Here is an 8665-nt window from a genome sequence, read left to right on the forward strand (position 1 = left end):
AAACAAGAAGCAGCAACACTAGATTCAGATGCCCTAAAAAAATATTTTCTCTAAGCGAGCCAATAAATTCTCAACTGTCTGATGCACCCAAAAAAGTTATTGATAAAAATAGATTGCAACAAAAAGCAGACCATGTAAGTACTATGCACAAATTAATTATTTTATATTCAGTCTTATTGTAGTAGTATCTCACAATAATTTTATATAATTTGGTAGCAGCAGCAGTTAAAAGCTATTGCGGAAAGCAAGAACAGATTTAATCAAGAACAGCTGAATCAATATGCTAAAATCAATTTTCTTGCTACGCGCCAGTCTCTGCAAGTAAACACCAGTTTACCTGGAACATCAGCGAAAGGACAACAAACTTCCAATGACTCGTACTCTAATAATAACATACCACTTGTGTAATGAGGGGTATGTATTTCTAAATTAAATTATGTAAAATGGTGCTTCATTTGATCATGAAACAATAATTAATTTTCTTTTATTATACATTATATAGCATCCCTATCACCAATCGACCAAGAACTGTTTGGAGATAATTAAGTTGATCCATTAGATCCATTAGCTAATGATCCTTTAGCAAATTCACTCCTGAAGAACCTATAGTTCCACGTCATGAGGCACCTGCAGGTTCTCCACATTTACGTGATCCGATAAATGGAATACGAGGTAAATAACCTTGTGAAAACACAATTATTTTTATGTAAGATACCCTGATAGAGAAAGTAGCTACTGAATCACTTCTCCCTGTTAAAAATAAATACATAATTTAAAGTAATAAAAAATAGAGAAACTAATAGAGCTGCATATATAAGCTTAAAACAAAAATTAAATTTATAATCAGATTTTATTTTAATTTAATTCAAAATGATCGTAAATAAAGCATTGTTTTATAATTAAATAAGAAAGTATAACTTAGATGCTCTTATACGACAGTAATTCTTTCTTATAGAATATTTAATTTAGCGCTGATAATCGTAACCTCAAAATATTTTTGTGATATTGAAAGTTTTAGGCCATGGAGTTGATATAAGATGTATAATTTTTGGTGTAGATACTTGTTTAATTATGTAGAAACAGGCTAGCATAACAGTTTTTACTTAATTGTGTTTTCCAGCTGTTATACACCAAACCTTATGGCTTTGTGGAGAAAATTTGCATAGGTAATTTTATGAAAATGTAAACTACAACACTTGAGATAAAGACAACTTGATACGTTATTTCAAGATCTTGAAACAAATCACCATGCAAAATTTTAGCCCTTCAAGTATGATAGCTCTTAATTGAGAACAAAAAGAAAATTGAACAAAAAGTAATCGTATGACTATTGAGAATTAAACAAGTATCGACACCAAAAATTATTCATCTTATATCTACTCCATGACCTAAAATTTTCAATATCACAAAAATATTTTGAGGTTATGATTATCAGTGCCAAATTAAGTTAAACTTTTTTATTTAATTATAAAACAATGCTTTATTTACGATAATTTTTAATTAAATTAAATAAAATCTAATTAATAATTTAGTTTAAGCTTATATGGAGCTCCCGTCTGCTTAAAAAAACATCTTATGTTTATATTTTGTTTTCGTTACAGATAGAAATATAATCCGTAACCCACGAAGGCTTTTTGTACAAAGGCCTGTGGAACCTGTCGCAGTTGATCCAGATGAGCGAGAAATAAATTTATACATTACTCCTGATGCTACAGATGTTGATCCTGAAGGAAAAGTAAAGTATCAAATCGATAACAATATGGTAAGTTTAATAACCTTAAAGGACAATATTCACATTCGATTCTCTACATTAAATAAAATTATTTTTTTTTTATTAAAACAAGTTAACAATATTTTATAAATGAGATAACAATTATTTTATTTCATTTTCAGATTTATTTGGGCAATGGTACATCCGTCAACACAGAATTCTGGGAATTCCTCAAAACACGTGGAGATTACATATTTCTGAGAGAAACGGCGGAACTTGTTTGTATCAAACAAAAACTTGTTAATAGATGTATTAAGCCGTCAAAAGTATCAATTAACATACGGAACCGAAGTCCTCGAAAAGTGATTACACCAAGAAAATATTTTTTGGTCAGAGGTTTGTCTTTATTGTTATTAAATTATCATAATTAACAAAACCTTTATTAATATTATTATTATTACTATTGTTATTGCAGAATTATTCAAAGATTACATGGAAGAGAGAAAGTACAATGACGCAAAGAAAAGAGAATTAATTTCCAAATTTAATCGCCAACTAGGTTATAAAATCAAGGACTTGAGAAGATCATTTTCAAAGACTTCAAAAAAATAATTTTAGTTTTAAGTATTTCACAAGCGAGTTATTCTAATATTTATTAATGGTTATTGTTTAAAAACAATATTCTATGTTTCATTGAAAATTTCATAATTTTCTATAGGTTATTAACCAAAGAGTTGAGGTCTATCTGTAAGTGTTTGTAGACTTACAAAAAATAATTCTATTCTTAAGTATTTCACAAACGAGATTAATCATTATTGTTTAAAAACAATATTCTGTATTTGATTGAAAGTTCCATAATTTTAAATCATTAACCAAAGAGTTGAGGTTTATCTGCAAGTGTCAAACTCAAGTAAAAATTCAAATTAAGAATAATATAATATAATAATAATAATTAAGAAAAGTGTCTGCAAGTATACTGCGACAAATAACTATTATTTTGTTTCTTCAGTTATGAGTTAGACTCTTATGATAAAAAAAAAAAAATTATTTTTGTTTGGAATGACGATAATTTGTGTTTTGTGATTGTATTATCTAATAGTAACAGTATTATCTAACATAAACAGTATTTGTCAATTACTGAGAAAGAGTAATTAAATTAGTTTTCCAGCACATGGGTGTGCAATACTACCGTAGTTTTTTGTAAAATAATTGAAATAAAACATTTTTTTTTTTGAGACGAATTAGGCTAACTTTTTTTCGCTTAAGTCCTATTCATCTATAACCTGCATAGAATAATAAGTTTATTATGACGAGATTACACAAAACTCATGTGGGAACCATGTGGAAATCATGTGAAAACCACGTGGAAATTATGTCAAAATCATATAAAATCTACATGGTTTTCACATGGTTCCCACATGAATTCCATGTAGGTCTCGGACAGTACGAAATTCACAGCTAGCATTGATCATGTGGGACCCACGTAAAATTCATGTGGGAACCATGTGATTTCTCGTGGGCTCCCACCGCAAAAGCCCACATGGATTCCATATGGTTCCCAATGGAATCCCAATGGTAAGGTTAACTCTTAATCCCCAAAGCCAGCCTTACGCCGACATCTCTCGACTCACTTTATCACTGTGTGCACACAGGATAAAGAGAAGAACGAGACGAGCGACAAAGATTTGTGGAGCCGTGCGCTTACGACCCCACAAATTCGAAGGATCACCTCAAAACACCATGACACTATCCCGACCGTTCCGTTCGTTGTTACGCGACACATTCGGATCAGCGTAGCCGTGCGCTCACGACTCCACCATCCCAAATGAATTCCTAACCTCGAAATCCGCCACCGAACCGATACAAAGATGCCACATCCGCCGAAACATTATTGTAACGAAATCGCATATATATTCTTATAATTTGTTAACCGCGTTAGTTTAAACAATTTTACTTGTAAATCGAAGTATTTTTAACGAGACGCATAATTGTTTTCTGTTCCAGCCGGGATTTAACAACTGATTCCAAATACTATTGTTTAATTTAGAAATATACTTTATTATTGTTAAGAATATAAAAACAGATTTTTTTGTTGCCTCTTTCCCCTAGATGGATATATGGGGGTAGGTAGTTGTGGGTGGTAAACAAGTGGAAGGAGTATGTGTGCTGTAGTCATGCGTAAGCATGAGCATACAGTGAAAACATCGTTATTTGCGCATTTTGCAGCATTGTAATCGGCTTATAACTAAAGAAGATACGCTTTCGTTTACCAGGGTAGTAGGATGCCAAGGAAGTGGCACAAGATGCTAGGATGTAGGTGTTGACTAAGGGAGTGGCTCGAAGCCCAGCCCATTTCCAAGCTTATACATAGCTTATAGGAGAAGTGAGCGTGGTCTTGAGTTTCAGAATCTATACTTGAACCAAAGTTAAATTCTTATACATGGTTAGCATGCTAAAGTACACGTGGCTCTTAGAACATGCCCACTTCTATACTCGAACTAAAGTTGAATTTCGGAGTCGAACTACCTCCTTGCATCTTCTGCTTTCGTGATCGTGTTTTCGCTCTGGACGCTACACAGTTGTTATAAAAGTGTTAAATGATATACGAAATATTGGTTAACTTCATACTAGTATACAGGGTATATATATGTATATACGCGTACGATACACGCATGTAGGCACACAAGTATATATATATATATATATATATATATATATATATATATATATATATATATATATATATATGAATTGCACGTACAATGGATAATTATAAAGTGTTAATAATTTCAGTTTAGTTTATTTAGCAGAATTATTTAGCAGAGAAAAGGAACTTGTAGATACGGAGAATATCTGAGGTAGGTGATCGGGGTTTCTATTACGGAGGCGGAGGATCAAGGTTTCTATTAAAGATTATGTAGTAGAGCTTAAGGTTAGCTTATCTGCATAGTGTAAGTGCGTTTTTACGCAGCATGACTGCAGTTATTTTTGATTATTATTTATCATTCGGTAATCATTTAACATATGATAGTAGTCGGTACGTGATTGATCGCGAGGGGTAAGGTCCCCGTGTAGATAACCGTTGTTGTCAGTGCATTATCGACACTAGTTACTATACGTGTCTCGCGTGTGTGTTTAATACGTTCGGTCGGCACGACAGGGATTTTATCACTGTTCGTGCTGCAAGAAGACATTTGTTTCGGTGCATTTATGATTTTATTTTCGGAAAAATTCGGCTGAGAATTGGCCGACGTTACAATTACTATAAGAGAGCGAGAAGAAGAGTGCAATGCGGTGGCGGCCGTCGCGCGACGACAGATCGTCTGCCTTGCAAGCCAATGGATCTCGGTTCAAGCCCGGGGTCCGTCACTTTTCGTTGCACTCTTCACTTACTACAACAGATGTAAAATAAAAATATGAAAGTAACAATATATTACTTATAATAATGATAAAAGTAGAGATTATAAATAAAGATTAATATTTCAGAATCAAATTGATACAAAAAATATCAATCTGCCGAACTCTGAAAACTCAGAAAACTTTATGTAATTTGGAATTGAAATTACATCGTCAAGTAGAAGGTAAGTTGAAAAAGTGTACGATTGATTATACAAAAGGATCATTTTTTTCGAAACCGACCGAATTTGTGGACAAACGTAATTTGTACATGCTTCTTACCAGGACGGCTTGAGCCATAGAACAAAATAGCGGTCAAACGTGAGTTTACTTACATTCAAATAATATGTTGCCCTGAATAGGGTAGATTTTAATCGTGTTGTCAGAGAGCGGCGGTTGTGGGGAAGGGGTGGGGGGAATCTTAGTCTTAACATGGGTGTGTAGCTGCAGACTGAAGGACGCGTAAACTTAGGAATCGTAAATCCCGTAACTGCAGACTATCATCAGTGGTAAGGGTAGTGAACCCGTCGTAGGCTCTATCAGTACGTGACGGTGTCATTGATATTGGAGGCTCTTGGGAAGGTGCAGCTAACCAGAAGAAAATCCACGGATATGTTCAATCAGGCGGCTTAGGGTTTGCCACTGGGAAGTTGCCCTCAACCGGAAAGACAACCCGGGGGGAAATCCGCCGGGCGGGTTGAATAGCTCCTGTTAGAGAGACCTTACAGAATATCTGCTCTTGACTAGAGCTCTGAGCGACTGTTGCAAAAGCCAGCACTCGATTTTTTAAGACAAGAACGCGCGAACTTTGAATAGATGCCCAGCGTGGATACGGTCAGCGAAAGTTCTAGCAGCCACACTGCATAGTAGACTGTGGGAAAGAAAATGCGGGCACAATTTTTTTAATTTTTGCGTGTTTTTTGAATCAAAAGTTTGGTCTTACATTATCTCTGATAGACTTTTATCAATCGAGCTAAAAATTTGTGTGCGAACTCCCCTCGTAATAGTAAGGTGCCAAATTTATTTTTGGCTTGATCCTGCATGTATACGCAGAATGCGGTCACATCCCAAAATTGCTAAAAACAGTTTTTTGGCTCTAACTCGAATTCTATGCATTCTACAAAAAGAAGTTAAATGACTTGCTTGCGATACAAAAGGCAAGCAAGAGCAAGCCTCCAAAACTAAAATCTTTAAATCTAGCTACCCCACACTTCGAGACTTATACAAGTATTCATTAGAAAAAAAAAATACTTCGGCGAACCGAAGAAAGGCAAGCGAAACCGAGAATAAATGCTCCAAAAGGAAAAAACCCTTAAATCTAGCTACCCCACACTTTAAGGCTCCTTAAACTATATTTCAAGCAAATACGGCGGCAAATCGGAGAAAGCCAAGCTAAAGCAAGATTAAAAGCTCCAAAATAAAAACCCTTAAATCTAGCTACCTCACACTCCGGGACTCTTTATACGAGGGTTCAGAGAAAAAGTACGTCGGCAAACCGGAGGAAGTCGAGCTACAGTAAGAAGCAGAGCTCCAAAACAAAAACTCTTAAATCTAGCTACCCCACGCACCGAGACTTTTTACTAATAACTCTTTTAAAGAGGAAAATACGATGGTCAACCGGAGGAAGGTAAGCTAGAGCAAAAAGTAAAGCTCGGGAACGATAATTTTTAAATCTAGCTACCCCACGCTTTAAGACTATAAACTCGAAACTATTTTTAACGAGTAATACTTTGGGAAATCAAAGAAAGGCAAGCAAAAGCGAGCCTCCGAAACAAAAATCTATAAATCTAGCTACCCCACACTCCGTGGCTCCTTAAAAAAAAATATTTTTTTAACAAATAACGCAGCAAATCGGATTAAGACGACCTAAAGCGAGAATCTAAGCTCTAAAACGAAAACCCTTTAATTTAGCTACCCCACACTTCGTAGCTCCTTATACAAGTATTTTAAAAAAGAGAATACCTCGGCAAACCGGAGTAAGGCGAGCGAAAGCTGATAGCAAAGCTCCAAATCAAAAACCTTTAAATTAAGCTACATCACGCTCCGAGACTCCGTATACAGGATAGCTACCACACGCTTCGTTACTTCTTATGCAGTAAATTTTTTAAAAAGCAATGACGTCGGCAAGACGGAGTAAGGCGAGTTAGAGCAAGAAACGAAGCTCCAAATAAATACCCTTAAATCAAGCTACCCCACATTTCGAGAATCCTTATAACAGGCTAGCTATTTTTCGCTTTAAGACTCCTTATACCAGTATTTAAGGAAAATACATTCGTCGGCAAACCGACGGAAGGCGGGCGAGAGCTGGAAGCAAAGCTCCAAATCAAAAAGCCTTAAATTAAACGACATATTGAACGAAATATATTATTGCGCCCGCTACTAAAAATCAGTACATGCGTTACAAAAAATATGGTGTGCACCAAGGGCTAGCCGGGCTTTATTTAGCGGACGCTACTCGTCTGCGTCTCGGGCTAACTCGCCTTGACTTGTACTGCAAACTCCACACTTGGCCATAAAAAGCCCACTTTACGCCCTTGGTATACAATATACTATTTTACAGTGTAGGTTACTATAGGGAGACTTGTTTGACATTTTTGTTCACGCTTTAAAATACGCTGTTTTTAGGGCCGGCAATATAACCGGCCAACCGTGTTCTCTGTATTATATACAATGTAACGCAACAATTTTATGTGTGTTTATATCGTCGTTCCCTACGAAGAGTAGCACTGTTCAAATTTCCCGTCATAAGTAGCACAACTCATTTCACGCACGCTAGACTAGCACAACTCAAAATTTCCCGCGAAGACTAGCACAACTCAAACTTTCTCTCAACTTAAACAACGAATTTCTATAGAAATTTACTGATTTTTGCGAAACTGTCCCTAATGAACATTTTTAAATATTCACAGTTTACAACTTTTTACAGAATTTAAAATTATTTTCACAATTACAATAATTTTTTACAAACATATTTTTAAATTATTCACTTTTTTTAGAAACCTTCTAAAATTTCTGAAACCTTTTTAAACTTTGAGGTTTTTCTGTCTTTGTCCATGGTTTTCATGAACTTAACCAACAAAATAACCCAATAAAAACGCAAAATACTCACATTTTAAGTAATATAAAGTCGCGAGTTGTGCTACTCTTGACCGCATTTCTGAACTGTGCTACTCTTCGCGGCAAAGCGTTAGTTGTGCTAGTTTTCGTTTGAAAATTTGAACTGTGCTGGTCTTCATACGGAGCAACGATATTATGTCTGCACCATGTCTATATGACTTAACAAACACAGGCTCACAGACAAGAGCATGCCCGTGCGATATACATATGTGCTGGTTGCTCCATCCCGACAGCTGGCGCCACCTCGCGGTCGCCGCAAACAAACACTCGTCCCATGGGAGATCTTCTAGGTGGCGCTGCCCTCCCTGTCAGCTCCTCGCGTCTGAGCGTAACTCGCCAATCGACCCCGTCACGCTGCACATCGTCAACCGCCATCGTCTTGGATACTCAACACTACAAGATCTCTTCGAGCCAAAAATTGTATCCACCACGCGATCTCTA

General features: G+C 35.8%; 1 long non-coding RNA gene across 1 annotated transcript; it reads left to right on the forward strand.

Annotated features, from left to right (window-relative positions):
- The first annotated feature begins 231 nt into the window (after positions 1–231).
- On the forward strand, positions 232–2607 carry LOC116417948. The gene is made up of 5 exons (XR_004228143.1): positions 232–414; positions 503–672; positions 1602–1762; positions 1894–2107; positions 2187–2607. It is a non-coding gene; the product is annotated as an uncharacterized LOC116417948 (long non-coding RNA).
- The last annotated feature ends 6058 nt before the right edge of the window (positions 2608–8665 follow it).

This window comes from Nasonia vitripennis (genome assembly GCF_009193385.2).
Source record: "Nasonia vitripennis strain AsymCx chromosome 5 unlocalized genomic scaffold, Nvit_psr_1.1 chr5_random0008, whole genome shotgun sequence".
Lineage (NCBI taxonomy): Eukaryota > Metazoa > Arthropoda > Insecta > Hymenoptera > Pteromalidae > Nasonia > Nasonia vitripennis.